Consider the following 17,508-nt stretch of genomic DNA (forward strand, 5'->3'; position numbering starts at 1 on the left):
GGCATGTCTGTCTCTAACATGATGTCAATGGTATTCAATGTTTTTCCTGATATGGCCTCATCACTTTAATTTTTTTTCACAAAATTTCCCATAAATATTCTTCAAAGAAATATTTTGTGGTTAGTAAATTTGAAATTATTGACACCTTTAATCTACTCTTTATTGTAGACTATAATATTCTTAATTGGGAAAATATTCTCTCTATAGGTGTTAGGGTACCTAGTGGGCTTGGGAAAAATGAAGGATGTTCTCAATGCTACTTTTTGGCATTAAAATGTGAAAATCTTTCCGCCTAAATATTTTACCAGGTACTGTTTTTGTTTTTGTTTTTGCGCGGGCCTCTCACTGTTGTGGCCACTCCTGTTGCGGAGCACAGGCTCCGGACGTGCAGGCTCAGTGGCCATGGCTCACTGGCCCAGCTGCTCCGCGGCATGTGGGATCTTCCCGGACCGGGGCATGAACCCGCATCCCCTGCATCGGCAGGCGGACTCTCAACCACTGCGCCACCAGGGAAGTCGTACTGTCTTTTTTTTTTTTTGATCGCAGATGTTTTAATAGGGGCTCTTATGCACTATGTACAGGATTCTCTGCCAAAGGTGGTCTGGTCGCTAATGACCTGAATGACATCAAAAACCAAGGGCAGCTCAGGGGCCACGAAACAGTGACTGTCTTGGCCGGCTTCACATCTTCAGTCTCAGAAGACAGCCAGCAGTGTGTGCGGTGACGCCGCAGCACTTTGATGGCCTTGAGCTCCAGGGGCGTGGCCTGTATACCCAGGTCTTCCAAGCCAGGCAGGTGAGGCAGGGTCATGTCTGTGATGTGAACTCGCTCCACTTTATCCCTCGTGGTCCAGGGCTCAAACGGACTCATTTCAAAGAGTCGACCTAGCCATCGATATGCAAAATGTGGCAAAGGGTATGCCAGGAAGGGCCTGTGAGCCATGGCAAAGACATACTGTACCAGGTCAAAGAGGACGTACCAACTGGGCCCAACAAAGGCAAAAGTTTTCCCTCTGGCATCTGGATCCTTAACTGCATTAACAATTCCTTTGGTGACATCCACAATATATATTGGTTGTTTCACTGTCTTCTTGCCCAAGGAAAAAGAGGGGCAACGCCAAACCCTTGAATACTTGCAACATGATTGAGGAATCTATCCTCTCTTCCAAAGATGTCCGATGCCTTTATGATGGTAGCTTCTGGAAATGTGTCTCTCACTTCTTTCTCTCCAGCAGCCTTATTTCTCAGATATTTAGAAGGGCTTTGAATATCGGCATTCAGATGTGAAACGTGAATAAAATTTTCAACTCTAACTTGCTTGGACACTTGAGCGATTGCTTGGGGAATCTTTACAAACATCCTCAAAATCAAAGCTTTTGGTTTCCCATTCTCGCCCAACGAGATTGATGACCACGTTGCTGTGCTCCACAGCTCTTAGGATGGAGTCCATGTCTCTCCCTTTCCATTCCAGAAAGATAATCAGGCCCAGGTCACCCATGGGGCGAAGGTGCATTGTATCATATGGCTCACCCCGGTATGGGACGATCACTTGTCACATTGAGACGTGACATTGGCAGGGCACGGACAACTCGGGGGTGAACGGCGGCCGCCATCTTTTCCCACAATCCCCTGCCGCCAGCGCTTGGCCGACTTCGGCTCCCAGGTACTGTCTTTTTGCCTCTTTCCAGAATACTTTTCTTCAGCAAATATTTTTACAAGACAAAACTCATCAAATTGTCTTTATGATTCTTTTGAATGCTTCATTAAATCTAGATGCTGCAAGATGGTAGGCTTTTTCAATCTCCTGCCCTTCTGGGACAGAATGTAATTTCTTCTAATTAAAAATAGAAACTCCATCTAAAGATTCTTCTTACAAGTCAAGATATTCTGAAGTACCCTTATAGAATTTCAATATTGAGCTCTCATTAATTAATGTGTTCCCTTTCCCCCGTACTTTTTAGGGATAAATTCCCATGTCTTTTTATTTGCAAGCTTTGTTTTCAATTAATGTAATTCTTTCAGAGCTTCGGAAACTAAAAATCCAAGTGTTAAATAATCAAGGTTTTCTAATTTTTTTGAACAACATGCATCCAAAATTTAGAGAACTCATTTACAAAAAAGTTCAATATTGTTGTAGGGCACTGAGACTGACTTCAAAAGTTCCAACTATTCTAAAATCTGATAGATGGCAGGTAGCAGAGACAAAGCACATTAAGCCACGCTGAAGCATGTTTTTTCTTTTCGTTTTTTTAAACTTCATCAGCGTTGTCACAAAATGTTGGCAACTACAGCTTTTACTTATATTGGTAGAATACCAGCTTATTTGGATCCTCTATATTTGTATTTTCTTTGCGAAAACAAGTACTATTTAACTTAATGTCAATTACACAATTGTATTTATAATAGCCTCAGATGATGCTCAATTAATTAAGAGAACTTCCAAAAGCTTTTTTCTGAGTCCATGACTTGGATGAAAAAAAAAAGGAAACATGATTGGAATTAATTAATTTTTCTATTTGAGGAAATCTTATGACACTGAAATAAAACTTGCATTATTTTAACTATTTGTATAGTTTTCCTAATGAAGTCAACATGTGAACAATGATAGCGCCACTTTTTGTGCATGAATATGACAGTTTGGAATTGAAAATGAATAAGATTTGAGTCTCACATTTCTTAGGATGTAGAAAATGGTAATAGCCTATCTCTCTTGAGGAAATACTAAGAAATGACCGAATAAAAAAGTACATATTTTTAAAAAGCTATTGAAGACCTGGGGATGCCGGGAAGTCTATATTCCAGGGAGAGAGCCAATCCTTTCTAGCTGAGCAAAGAATTGGTGTCTGATTTTATACCTGGGAAATATTATCTAGACAGTATGTGGCTGGGTAGAGAAATGAGTTTGCAGTAGATAAAGATATTTTGCTGGAATAAAATACAGTAAGCTAAACTTTTAATTACTATGTAGTTTGGCATGCGCGATTGGAATTTGGAAGAGCCCCCGATGCAAAGCTAAGTCTATTCTGTTTTAGAATTCCCATTTAAAAAAATTCCGTGGATTACTTTTTTATTTGCTGGAGAATATCCTGAGAGAACGTTTTTCAAAACAGAATATTTGGTATATAAATTTTCTAAGTATTTTTATGTCTCAAAAGATTTATGTTGTCCCTACACTTATTAGTTTTTAAAAGAACAGTTAGCATTATAAGTTTAGAATTTTATTTCTTTAATAAGGATTCTGGGGTATCACTCTTGGTCTTCTAGTTTCCAGTGTTGCTAATGAAAAGTCACATGTCAAAGGTGACTATAATTCCTTTGCAGATAGTCTATTTTTCTTGTCTGGAAGCTTTTATAATCTTCTTGTTCCTCCTGGAGTTCCAGTTTTCAGGAGAATGTGTCCGGGAGTGGGTCTTTTTTCATTCATTCTTCTTGGTACCTGGTGTGTTCTATTGACCTGAAGACGTGCATGTTCCTTCAGTGCTTGGGGGTGTTATTCTATCATTTGTATAAGTTATATATTTTCTTCCTTTTATTTTTTTCCTAGAATTCTTAATAGGTTGATCTTTTTAGGTTGATCTTACGCATCTCATATATTTTCTCTCACATTATCCTCTGTCTTCTTGATACACATTCTGAGAGATTTCCTGAACTTCAGGTTTTTTCGTTCTAGCAATGACATTTCTAAGAACTTTCTTTTTTTAACTTTTTATCTTATATTGGAGTAGAGTTGATTAACAATGTTGTGTTAGTTTCAGGTGTACAGCAAAGTGATTCAGTTATGCATATACATGGATGTGTTCTTTTTCGAATTCTTTTCCCATTTGGGTTGTTATATAATATTGAGTAGAGTCCCCTGTGCTATGCAGTAGGTCCTTGTTGGTTATCCATTTTAAATATAGCAGAGTGTACATGTCAATCCTAAACTCCCTGACTATCCCTTCCCCCAGCTTTCCCCCCTGGTAACCATAAGTCTGCGAACTCTTTCTTGATCTCTAATTGCTCCATTTTAAGCACAACCTGTTCTCTTTTTAGGGCCACGTTATCTTCTTGAATTTCTCTAAGGACATTCATCTTTTAGAAGTTCCTTCCGTTCTTTGAATCTGTTTGCTCACCCTGGTTCTTGCCTTCTGTGCTCTGGGGTTCTCTGTGAAGGGAGAACCGGGGTGGTGAATGTCTGCAGGTTGTGAGTGTTTCTTTGCCTCTAGCACAGAGACATTCTGCTTGGATTTCTGCTTGGACAGTGGGGCCCGTCAACCTGAACATTTATATATTCCTTTAGCACTGGGGAATGTTATTCTAATACTCATATCATTTATACATTTTCTCCATTTTATTATTTTTTTTTCTAGAATTCCTAGTAAATCCTGACATTTCCCCCAGAGTCTTCTCCCCAGTGTGGGAGGGCTCCTGACAGGTCCAGCATGTTGACTGGTTGGTTTTACATCGGTGTGAATAGGTTCGGAGTAGTCAGGCCATTGGGGCCCCAACAGGCCAAGCACTTACGCACATACCCTACCACCCTCTGATGTAGGAAGGATGCACCGTCATCAGACAGGGAGCTGGGACTCAGAGCTGGGGGTGTAAAGCCTGAGCTGGAATTAGGACGCTTGTGATTCCGAAGCCCAGACTGTGGCATCATGAGAGAGAAGGACATGAGGCTGGAGAGAGTCTGGGACAGAAGGATGGGCAAGACTTGCGGGCCGGAGGGAGAAGGAGGCATCAGATTGTCAGAGGGGCCAACATAGAAACAGAGACGTGTGTGTGTGTGTGCGCGCTGGGGGAGAGCTGGACAGGGCAGAGGGGAGAATGCCTCCCGGATGTGTGGAGGCTGAGGTGAGAGGCGTGGCTGGAGGCCACTTTCTAGCTGGAGGGTAGAAATGCAGGCCTGGGTACCAGTGTCACAGCCAGGGAGGCTGGGGGCCCAGAGGACAACCAACCTCCCGAGAGAGGGTAGACGGAGGAGTAGAGTCTGAGCCCCACCCTCTCTGGGGCTGGGGGAGAAGGAGGGAGAGCACAGGGGTGTGTAGTATCTGCTTCATCCACCCCTCCCTGTCTCCCTCCATCACACAGACTGAATGGCTCTGCTGTCTCAGTCTGGCTGGGCACGGGGGGGGCACTGCAGGTGGACAGGCTGGACTTCCTCACCCCGAGTTGCCCGTTTTTCCATAACTGTGGCCCACGAGACACCCTCTGTGTCTAAAGCGAGCGGCAGCCACCTACCTTGGTGTCCCGCAGTAAAGGCTACGATGCCCCATCACACGGGTGAGCTGACGTGTTCCCGACACTTACTCCAAGCTGGACGTGGGCTTAGGCGTTCCCCAGACGTGGGGGTGACCTCAGCTTACTTAACCTCTCCAAGCCTCGATTTCCCCGTGTGTAAACCTGAGACAATAAGATTTTGGTCACTTCACTTTTCTAAGCCTCAGGTGCATCCACAAGAAGTGGGATCAGGACACTCCCTTTCCCAGGGGCTGGGAGGCTGTGCGGTGTCTGTGTGGTCATCGTTGCTCCCAGTTTACAGTTCAGGAAACGTACCCGAGTTTTGGTGTCTGCCCTCTGCGTCGTGGATGGATCCAGGCTCCGTGGCTGGGGGTGGAGGAACTGGGACCTCTGGATGTCGGTCTCCTGTTGAGCTGGACGGATCCGTGGCACAGCTCAGACCCCCCATGCTGTGCCATCTGAGCCCAGCACCTGTGCCCACGGGGCCTGTCTGCTTCCCGGAGAGAAGAGAGGAGAGTGTGAAATCGCCTTCCTAGGTGAGAATGCATGACCATGCAGCCGACACAGGCAAAGGCTCTCCGCTGTGTCCTCACTTCTCAGCTGAGTTCTCATGCTAGGGGACCAGCTCGTTCAGAGGAAATGGGTGACCAAGGATGGAACAGCTGGGCAGAAGAGCTGTCACCAGACATCCATTGTTGGGTGCTGGTTCCAAGATCTGCAGGTGCGGACGGCCGGTGGTCCCAGCACACGCAGCAGAACCCACCTTCTGTTGGCAGAGGCTCTGAGAGCAAGCTGCTTTTGACCTCTGGGCACACAGGCTGCAGACAGCGATGTTTGGTTTACGGCCTGACAGCCACTGGGAGAAACGTGGTACGGCGCTGAACTCGCTGGGTGACTAAAACAGTTCCGACTCTGGAAGGAAATGGATTTTTTGTTGTCCAAGCTCATCTAGAACCAAAATTAGCTCCCTGCTGTCCACTCCAGGCCGGAGACAGCTGTTCCTACAGCTCCACCCAGATGCTGGCTGTGCTCAGGTGCCTGCCTGCCTCTCTCCGGGGGGCATGACATCCCCAGTGGGCTCGGGAGTCACCGTTGACAACGCATTTCTACCACCTCCCTTGCGTGCGGTCCTCCCCCATCCTCAGGCAGGCAAGCCCAAGCGCGTTCTGCCCATGTCACGGCAGAGGCGGCTCAGAAGGGCCCGCGCTTGGCTTAATGCTCTTATGCTGCCATCTCGAAATTTGAATACCATTATCTTTTCAAAAGATATTTATTTATTTTTACTTATTTGGCTGGGTCTTAGTTGCGGCACGAGGGATCTTGGTTGCCGCGTGTGGGATCTTTTTAGTTGCGGCACGCGGGATCTAGTTCCCTGACCAGGGATGGAACCTGGGCCCCCTGCATTGGGAGCGTGGAGTCTTAACCACTGGACCACCAGGGAAGTCCCGAATACTATTATCTTTTTTTTTTCTTTTTTTTGCGGTACGCGGGCCTCTCACTGCTGTGGCCTCTCCCGTTGCGGAGCACAGGCTCCGGACGCGCAGGCTCAGCGGCCATGGCTCACGGGCCCAGCCGCTCCGCGGCATGTGGGGCACGAACCCGCGTCCCCTGCATCGGCAGGCGGACCCTCAACCACTGCACCACCAGGGAAGCCCCCAAATACTATTGTCTTTGAACTTACGTTTTGTTAATGAGATCTGATGGGACCACAGAGCACGTGCATGAGCAGAGCAGATCTGTGCAGGTTACGTGTCGTTCTTCCTCTCTGCCCACTTGCAGATAGCGTTCCTGAAGCCCCGTGAGCACACGTCACGGATTAGATGAGCGAGGGCGCTGACATCCCCATGAGGCCACACTCTCGGTTCACACCAGGACTTGCTTTGAATGCAGGAACACGAGCGACCAAGTGACCCTGTCTTATCCTTTCGTACTTAGATTATGTCCCTGTGTTAGTCAAGCGCTTACGCGAAGCTGATGGCACAGAGGAAAAGGGAGAGACAGGACAACTGCAGTCTCTTTCCTTTCCGTCCTTCCTTACTGAGCAGTAAGGCTGAGGCAGAGTGCGGGGCGAACATCAAGGAGTGAAAAACAGCCCGTTGAGTTTTGTGCAGTGTTTTCACCCTTCTGGTAGGGACACATCTACATATGTGTGTACAAAGTACAAAATACGGAGTATGTAATTTCAGTGATTCCGAATACGAGTCAGATGCTCTTCTGTTTGCATTTAACACTGACATTGCACCATGTAGCGATGAATGGTGGTGTTCATGTTAGTGATTAAAAATTATTAATTATTCTGTACTTAGAACAGCATTAAATAGCAAATAAAAAATGCCATGACAAGTCGAGAGACAAAGACAGAGAGAGGGATACGTGAAAGACAGGAGAAAACTTTGTATTTTCGTACCTATAATGGTGTTTTTTCCCTGGTTTTTGGACAAGGGGTCCCACGTTTTCATTTTAAACTAGGGGCTCCACAATTATGGAGCGCTGGGAGAGGGGAAGGGGACTGAGAGCAAGGGAGGCCCAGCAACATCCCAGAGTTATTCGGGGCTGAGCCAGGAGTAGAGGCTGGTCTCTGATGGGGTCTGGGTGCAGGATCCGTAACGATGATGATGATGGTGATGGTGATGAAGAGGATGATGGTGATAAACTAACGTTACTGGGCTGAGGAGTGTCTCATCTATCTTCACAGGAACCCTACCGGCTCTGGCATTTTGGCAGGCCATACCTGGGAGCAGCTCTTGCTTTGTGGAGGCCAAAGGTGCCTCCTTCTCAGGGCCCCATATCTGTGGCCTGGGCTCCCTGCCTAAGGCCCTCCCTCTGGGGGAGGCGGGCTGGCCCCATAGCTCATGAGGGTGCACATGGCTGTCTGGTTGGGATTCTCCTGCGAGGGAGATCTGGCAGCAGCTTTTAGAGGGGCATGCGACCCTCTCCTCCCCGTGAAGACCCTCTTTTGGTAGCAAGTGGGCTGCCCACAGCTCCCTGAGGCACTCACCTGGTAGTGGCTATTGGGGTCCAATCCAGGGAGCTGGTGATTTCCCCTGAGCTCCTCCCAGACAGAGACTGGATGGCCAAGCCCAAGGCCACATGCTGGGATCTGAGCCCAGTTTGCCTGGTTCCCAAATCTAAGCTTCTGAAAGACAGGAGACGTTGTTCCAGCATCAGGAGGAGGGCACTCTGGGTAACCTCGCCCTCTCAGACTTGTGCCAACAGCCCAGCGGGCAGTATCGCACCACTGCCACGGGGGCCAGTGCAGCTCTTCCGGTGCATCTGGGCCTGGGACCTGGAGAGGGGGCTACAAGGACTGGGGAGCCCTCCCCACAACTTGAAGCCAGCCTCCCCTTTCCCATAACCTTGCCTGAGACTTGCTCTCCCGGGCTCCCAGCCAGGCTGTGGCTCAGACTTAATGGGATCACCCGCAAGGGGAGGCAGAAATGGCACAGCCCTGGTAACCTCGGCTTCCTTTTCTGGAGAAGGCGAGCTGGACTTGAGTGTCTCCTAGACCCCGTGCCCGGATGAGCCTCACAAGGCTGTTTCCCACAGGCTGGACCAGGAGGCCAGGTTGCCAGTTTAATTCAGTGAGAAGCTGTTCAGAGTCTCACCCACATGCAGCCAGGCCCGTCTGGGGTAGGGCTGTGGGGACCACATGCCAGAGGCAGCCCCTGACTTCTCAGGGCCCTGGGGTGGGTGGGAGGGACACCCAAATGAGCCTGCTGGGAGGCGTCCGGGGCTTTCATCTCTCGGTGCCGAGCAGCCTTTGTTGGTGGCACGGGGGTGGGGTTCACCTCCCCAGTCACAGCTTTCTGGAGCATCGATTTACCAGGTACGTCAATCTACCAGACGGAAAGGAATTTAAAACACCACTTTACTGAAACAAAGATATTATGAATTAAACATAGAGTCTGCGTGAGCTCTGAAGATCAAACAGAGACACCGCAGACATTTCACATTTTCGGAGAGCTGCTCTGAGTTACTGCTCCCAGGAGCCCAGATTCAAGTTTACCCTCCTCAGCTGGGGCTCCCCCAGGGCCGGCGGGAGGGCCGCCAGTGATCACTAGCTCCCGCCAGCACTCTAGAGTTTGCACCAGCATATTTATTTTCGCTGCACGTGGAGGGGTCAGGAATTAATTACCTAATCCACGTCTCACAGGCACAGGGAGGCGAAGCCATCAGAGTCACCGTGGCAGGCCACGCTCAGCCCAGATGGAGCCCGTGTCTTCGGACACGTGCTGCTAACTATTCTCCTTCCCGTGTTCCTTCTGGGTTGTGTGCTCTGAGATGCCACATGGCTGCCTGGAGGTCTGGGGAAGCTGGCCTTGGCTGCTTCAGGAAAGTCATGATTTGCTGAACAGCTGCACTGCAGATAAAGGCTGATCTTGTCCACACAGTAGACTGGGAGAAGGTGGCCCTCTGGCTTTTGTTCAAGGACATTGCCACCTGGGTGCACACAGGTTGGTGGAGGATGCCACACTTCTATTTATTTTTTTGGCCACACCATGTGGCTTGCAGGATCTTAGTTCCCTAACCAGGGATCAAACCCGTGGCCCTGCAGTGGAAGTGCAGAGTCCTAACTACTGGACTGCCAGGGAAGTCCCGAGGATGCCACACTTTGCCAAAGAATGTTCTTTCTGTCTTCCCTTCTCTTACCTGTACCAGGACTCATGTGTGCATTTGGGAAGGAGTCTTGTGTCCAGGCAGGGCTGGAGGTGGCCTGGTCTGCGTCGCCCTGTCCTGGACACATGTTCCCACCTGGCCCACAGGTTGCTTCCGGGGCATGGGAGGAGAAGGCAGGGCCTGGGATGCTTCCAGAGGGAGGCTGCCTGCGGACTCTCACTCCCCCTCTAGGCTTGGTGCAATGAGATGTTTGTTTGCCGAGGTGGCCCAGGTTATAAGTGGGAAAAGGGCCTGTCATCCCACATGGGGGCCTGAGTTTGTCCTTCGCTCCAGCCTTGGTGGCGGCAGGTTATGCAAGGGCAGACACAGGCCTGTGACGTGCAGCTCCCCTCTCTGTCCACCTCCTGTGGATCATGTTTTTCCCCTGATTAGAAAACAGTTACATCAGAGTTCTGGTGGGGCCTGCGTTGGTGGGGGGAGTGCTTTTTGTAAGTCTCTAGGGTGCTGTCCGCACACAAACCATGACCGTACCCTTGCCAGGAGAAGAGTCAGCTCCTTATTATTATAAGAAATGGCAGTCATTAATAACCGTAGTACTAAAAAAGTGGAAATAATTCTGACAGCTAATACTGAGTGTTCAGCGCAAGCCAGTGACCGTGATTTGTCCTTCATGGCACTAGCACATCTCAGTGATCTTGTGATGAGTTCTGCTCTTGGACCCATTTTACAGATGCAAAAACTGAGTCTTACCAAGGTAAGCGACTTGCTCCAAGTGGCACAGTGACTAAGAGGCAGCCTGGGATCTGAGGGCTCAACCTCTGTGCTGTCACCTGTCAAATCCCGATCCCTTTTTCCACACAAGGCCTGGTGTTCAGGCTCTGTAGACATCACTCCATCTTCATCTCATAGTGACCTTTGGGGCGGGTACTACATCGATGTTGTTGTATAGGCGGGGAAACTGGAGCTCAGAGAGGCTCAGTGATTTGCCCTAGTCACACAGCTAATAGGTGGTGGACCAGGCACTGGAACCCTGGATGTCTGATTGAGATCTCTTCCTCTTTACCACTGGGCTGCAGCTCCATGCTGGTGGAGGGCTTTGGGGAAGAATATTCTCACCATTAAGGGGCCAAATCAGCTGAGGTCACAAGACAGGGGAGCTGCACAGGCCACGGTTCCACCATCCACCCTCCACCAGGCATGGAGCAGAGGCCACGGCCCCAGCGAGGGCTGCTTAGGAAAGGCTGCGCCACCGCATTGTGGGGGACAGTGCACGGAGCAGCGCTGGGCACCTGACCTGACTCCATGCGTGTCTGGGCTTTGAGCCTTTGGCTTCTTGTCAAGTTGAAAAGCCATGTCTGGGCTTCTCCCCAGGCCTCTAAAAAAGCACAATAACCAATAATTTTTCCATAATTAAATTGTAACATTGTCATCCTTTCAAATGCAAATGGCATATTTGCATTTCCCCTGTTCATCTAGTAATTCATGACACACCTAGAAAATAGAGAGACAGCCATAAACATTCAGGGCCCTTTTGCTTTGGGTGCAGAGTCATTGCTTCATTCATCAAATGTCCTTGCTTGGGGGCTGGGGTCCCAGGCCTGCCCTCAGGGAGCTCACAGTCTGGGGGGGGGTAGAAGTGTCCTGGACAGCTCTAAAACTAGGACTGTATTGATTGATTGACTGATTAATTCATTCAATGAATATTTATTGAGGATCTATTATGTGCACGAAGTTGACATTTAAATTATTCATATTTTGCATTCATTTATTGGTTTTAAAATTGGAAAGTGCCTCGTGATGTGTTCTATAAAAACTCAACAGACTGACCTTGTGCACTTCTAGGATAAAGATCATCTTATTAATTGAAAATTAGATGGAGGTTTTGAGCATATGCCCCATGATGTCATGCTGTGAATGAGAGCTAGAACCTGCCCCCCGTGTGTCTCCACCCTGGCTACATAATCATCTGGGGAGGTTTCATAAAGGACCCATTACGTTGTCTGGGCCCCACCCCTATAGATTCTGATTTGATAGCTTTGAGGTAGGGCCCTGGGGAAAAGGCATGCTTTTAAAAATCCCCAGATGATTTTCATATGCAGCCATATCGTGAGCCATCGGTCTATACAAGCAGTTCTTAACCGTAGCTGCACCCTAGAATCTTCTGGGGAGTTTAAAAGTCCCCATGCTCAGGCTGCACCCAGTCCACTAAATCAGCATGTCTGGCGGTGGCAGCCAGCTATCAATATATGTCAAAGCTCCCCGGGTGATTCCAGTGTGGAGCTAAGACTGGGAACCTTTGATCTGCACCCAATTATCATCATAAATCGGTTGGAGACGGCATCACAGAGGATATGAGGTTGGAGCTGGATTTTGAAGGATGAATAGGAGTTTGCTAGGATCCGCATAGGGGAAGAAGGGGCATTTCCCTGTAGAGAAACCAGCTTGTGTGAAGGTGGCAGAGCAGGAAGGCGAGTGGAAGGTTTGGAATGCAACGTGACTAGAGCAGAGACTGGGAGGCCATGAGGCTGGGAGAAAGGAATGCTGCGAGTCAGACCAGTGGCTCTGCCAGAGGAGACCGGGTAGGAAGCAACTGGATCTGTTTTTGTTATGGACATCCCTGCTGGTGATGGCTGGCCTGGAGGGCAAGGCTGGAGGTGGGGAGACCAACAACGAAGGTGTTTCAAAAGCCCTGATGGGAGACAGGGAGACCCCAGACCAAGGTGGAGGCTGTGGGGTGAAGGAGAGAATGCCTTCTGGAGACACATTTTATTCTATTTTATTTTATTATTTTTGGCTGTGCTGCATGGCTTGCTTGCAGGATCTTAGTTCCCTGACCAGGGATCCAAACTGTGCCCCCTGCAGTGGAAGTGCGGAGTCCTAACCACTGGACCGCCAGGGAAGTCCCTGGAGACCCTTGGTGGGTGGCTTTGAAACATGTCTGTGAGTTCTATGGCACTCTTCCCATGGAGGGCTGGCATTGATATCCCTGCCCTTGAATTGGGCTGATCTTCTAGGTGCCAGAATATGGTGGAAGTAACAGAGCGAGGTTCTCCGGGGAGCCCTGACATCTCTAGAAAAATCTGACTGCCCTGAGGCTGCCATGCTGGGAGGAAGCCCAGGCCACGTGAAGAGGCCACGTGTACATGTTGGGTTCTGTCCAACAGACGCAGCTGAGGCCCCAGCTGCTATTAGCACCAACTGCCGGATATGCGAGCGAAGATGCCGCAGGGTGATTCCAGACTCCAGTCCTGAGTCTTCCCAGCTACGGCTCCAGATACTGTGGAGCAGAGACAAGCTGTCCGGATGCCCTGCCTGAGCTCCCGGCCTGTAGAATCCAATCCATGAATACACTAAAATGATTGCTTTAGGCCACACAGCAGTAGTTGCTGGAATAGACCCACTTGGGGAGCAGTCAGGTGCAGGGCTGAGGAGGATGGAGGCGTGAGGCATGCCCGCCTGCTTCTGGATCGTTTTGTACTTGCTGGATCGGAGGGACCGGTGGATGCTGGCTGCAGGTGGAGGAGCTCCTGGTGGCCAATGTCTGCCTCCCTCCCCAAATCATCACAGCCTCTGGCCTCTCTTCAAAGAGCTCTGCATGTCCCTGCACAGTTGCAGTAATTCCCCCACTAAAGGGAGGATCCCTGCCCAGCAGCCTCAGTGTCGCCTGGGGCCTCGTTAGAGATGCAGACCTGGGGCCCCAGGTGCAGTGTAATAAGCTCTCCAGGTGTTTCTGACACTGCCAAGCGCTGGGGAGCCCCGGTTTCCCTTAGTGTGGTGCCTCAGGCTTCCTTGTGATTGGAGTCACCTGGGCTGCTTGTTAAACATCCACGTGCCAGGGCCTTACCTCAAACCCTCTGAGTGTCAGCGTGTGTGTGTGTGTGTGTGTGTGTGTGTGTCTCTAGGTGTCAGGGTGTGTGTGCACATGTGCGTAGCTTCTCTGAGCTCCCAGGGTGTCTGCCCACTGGTAAGAAGCCCTGTCTATCTGTTGTGTTGAGCTGCCAGCTGCCAGGCCCTGTGCTAAGTGCTTTAGTCGGTGATGACAGATGCTGTGAGGTCATTTTCATGGCAGCTTAGCGGTGGACAACAGAATCATCCCCATTACCCAGGCAGGTGAGTGGGGATCCTGGGCTCAGGCGCCCGCCAGCCTCTCTGACTAGTAGGGGGCTGATCCGGGATGACTCCAGGGCCCCATGCTTAGCTGTGCTCATGAACTCACAGTATCCCTGACCCAGCAACAATCCCCGGGTAATTGCTTAAGGTAAAGGGCAGGGCCCTTGGTTCACACACCGGTCCTGGAATCCTGCCTCGGCTGGCATCTCCACCCAAACCTCCCCGTCCCTCCTGAACACCCTACATCCATTCACAGACTGAACAGAGTGAAACCTCCTTGGGCGCCCTGCAACCGTAGAGGAACCGAGAGAGGCCGACCCCAGCAGGTCACCAGGCCTCGTGCTGGGGAGAGTTACTGCCCCTCGGAGCCAGGGACCAAAGCGGTTGGCAGTGTCTTGATGCTTGCAGAGGCCGGCAGCCTGGCACTGGGCCAGACCTCAGTGTCCCTTCACTGTGGACACAGGTGGGCCAACAGAGTGAGATGGAGCACACTGCTGATTCCAACATGTCACTTTGCTGCTGAAATATGCTGATTTAAGAGAATCAGAGAGAGTGGTTTATTTATTGCCAAAGTCGTTTCAAATGGAATTAGAAACATAAATCGAATTTGCTATGGCTTCGCTTCCTTTTTAACCACCTCCAGAATATAGTGTTTCCATGAACTCTGTGTACAGGCTGAAAACTAGGCTGGTAGAGAAAGCTAGGGAAGCACCTAGGAGTCAGGAAATGAATCAACCTGTTCATTTATTGTTATGAAAGTGACACGAATAAATTATAACCCAGCAGGACTCGCTAGGACTCCAGCTTCCCTGGAGCACTTGTGCATGTAACGGAGGGTCCATCACGCAGCGGCTCTGGGAGCAGGTAGGGCAGGTTCATTATTAGCCCCAAGTTTCAGGAAAGGAAACCAAGGCTCGGACATTAAGGGATATGGCTGGGTCACACCACCGGGGATGGGAGCCGCCATCGACCCGGGTCACTCTGCTCCACGTGCAGGGCACGTTCTCCAGTCTGATGATAATATTCATAAAGCCACGACTTTCATCCCTGCCGATCACCCTACGTGATTATATTCGGTTACCATGACCTAGAGTAGGAAGAGCTGTGATTTTGGGCCCCAAACCCCATCCTGAGCTTGCACCGGCGCTATCGGGAGTAGTGGGAGATGAGGGGTAGGGCTGCCAGAAAAAATGGAGGACACGCGGTTACCTTTGCATTTCAGATCAACTACGAATACTTTCTTAGTATATCCCCAATACTGCATGTGACTACTTATGTTAAAAATGTGTTATCTGAAATGCAAATTTCACTAGGTATCCTGTATTGGTGTTTGCTAACTCCTGTATCCTGAGAGGAGGAGGCCTTGTTCCTTGTTCTCTTTCAAGCCCCGGACCCTCTCACTGTCCAGAACACCGGGCCCTATTTCCCTGGTCAGCTCTTGAGGGGCAAGGACCCTGCACTGTCAAGCAGGGTAGACCCAGGATCACAGAGGGGAGGTGTGAGAGCCAGACGCCCTTTCCTGCGGGACTCTGCAGATGGATGTGGACTTGGCCCTTCTGGCCATGGCATGGTGGACCTCTTCTTTGCCAGCGTCAGTAGCCTGGCCCCTTTGGAGAGAGAAGTCAGGGTAGGGCCTGGCTTGGCCTTGGGCAAGTCTCTTCACTTTTTCATGTCTCAGTTTCCACATCCGCAAAAGGAGGGTGCTCACGGCCCCCGCTCTCCCAGGTTGTCATGGGGAGCAGATGTGTCAATATTTTGAGATGCTCTTGGCATGGCGTCAGGTACACCCCCAGAGCCCCGAACCCAGAGCCCCAGCTGGCTCAGGGGGAGGGGAAGGATGATGCAGGATTATTGGGGGATGCATAGCATCTTTGCTCAGGGAACATTCTTTATATGTATTTTAAAAGAAACACAATACCACCTGTTTATCTGCTTATTAAAATTCTGGGCTTGGAGGGATTTTATTAGGACTGGATGGCAATCTCTTTGTGGAGGAAGCATTGCCACTGGTAGGAATGGGCTTAAAGCCCTCTGAGACCCTGGACATGGTTCCAGCCCCAGGATGGTCCCAAGGTCCAGAACCCACGTGGCTGTGAGCCCCCGGGGGTGGAGAGCAGGTCAGAGTGTCCCTGTGTCCCAGCACTGGGCCTGGCCGTTGTGTGAACCCCCCAACATTTATTGACAGAATGGGGGGCAAAATGGGTGGTCTGAGTAGAATCTGCGTGGCTGAGAATAAACTCCAGTGCAAAACACATCCCTGGAGTGTGGAGGTGAGTGTCTTCCGTGAAGAGTTCCTGCCAGCTCCACTTAAGTCTCTTTGACAGCCTGAGACACTACACAATGTCCCTGGCCCAGGTATTATCGGACATGTACATGTATTTTTTTCTTCTTTAATAAGAGGAAACTTCAGCAGAGATGTTGGAAGGAGAGATGGGGCAGTAGCCTTTATGATAAACTAGGCACAAGAATGGCCATTTATGTATAATTACTTATAATCCTCACAACAACATTGCAAGGTGGGTTTTATTGTTATTCCCATTTTACTCATGAGGTTAAGTGACTTTCTCAAGGTCTCAGACCCAGCAAGTGGCAGAACTAGAACCTGAACCCAGGCCATCTTGCTCTGCAGGGGCCTCACCTGCCTGGCTCATCTGTGTTTCCCAACCCCTTCCTGTCCCACCCATGCTAACACAGCTGGACTGAACGGTCCCATCGAGGGTCCTGCAGCTGCAGGTCTCTGGCAACACATGATCTTTTGTTTTCTGAAACCCAAATCCCCCATGAGCCTATCCTCCAGGGACAGGCTGTGTGCCCTGCATTCTTCTGCCTCTGTTTTTCTCTCTCCAGAAATGTAGTTAGATCACCTTGAATGAGATGTTTAATCCTTGGCCAATAAGCCCACACCTGGAGTAGAGGAACCGTCAGTAATCATGAGATTTATTGCATCAAATTCCTGGGTTAGTGGAAGGGATGTTCAGCTCATGGGGAAACCCAAGAAGCTAGTGCCGCCGTGTAAGCCCCACCAGCCCGGAGGAGAGACTCAGCTTCTCCCATCCCGTGTCTTCCCTGGGGCCCGGGGAGCTGTCGGGCTGGCTGCTGTCTTTTTGAACATCTCCTCTTGTTCTGACTGTCAGGATTTGACATGCTCCATCTTGAAGTCTACAAGAATATAAGTTCTTTGAAATCAGACATGGCGGGTAATTTGGGGGAACATATTTCAACTTCAAGATGGATTATTATCGTGCAAATATTTGGAGAGCTTCATTTTTTCTTTTCACATGGATTAAAGAGGAAAGCTGGTTGCCATGGTGTGTGTTTTAGTTATTTACAAACAGCTGTTCAACCATTTGTTCATTCAACAATTATTTGCTGAGTGCCTACTCTGTGCTGGGCTCTGTGCCAGGCCATGGGGACTGAGACCGGCTGACATTAGTGGCTTCCTGGAGGCCCCCAGCCTGTCAAGGAGCAGCTCCGGGAAGACCACCACAGTCAGGGCTGGCGGGGTCCTCCTTCCTGATGCTCGAGTGCAGCGTTCTGTGGGGCCGACTGGAGGAAATGATTC

The 17,508-nt window shown here is 49.8% G+C and overlaps 1 pseudogene; it reads right to left on the reverse strand.

Moving 5' to 3' along the window:
* Window positions 1–564: 564 nt before the first annotated feature.
* On the reverse strand, window positions 565–14,913 carry LOC136136591 (NADH dehydrogenase [ubiquinone] 1 alpha subcomplex subunit 9, mitochondrial pseudogene; annotated as a pseudogene).
* Between the last annotated feature and the right edge of the window lie 2,595 nt (window positions 14,914–17,508).

This window comes from Phocoena phocoena, chromosome 16 (genome assembly GCF_963924675.1).
Source record: "Phocoena phocoena chromosome 16, mPhoPho1.1, whole genome shotgun sequence".
Taxonomy (NCBI): Eukaryota; Metazoa; Chordata; class Mammalia; order Artiodactyla; family Phocoenidae; genus Phocoena; species Phocoena phocoena.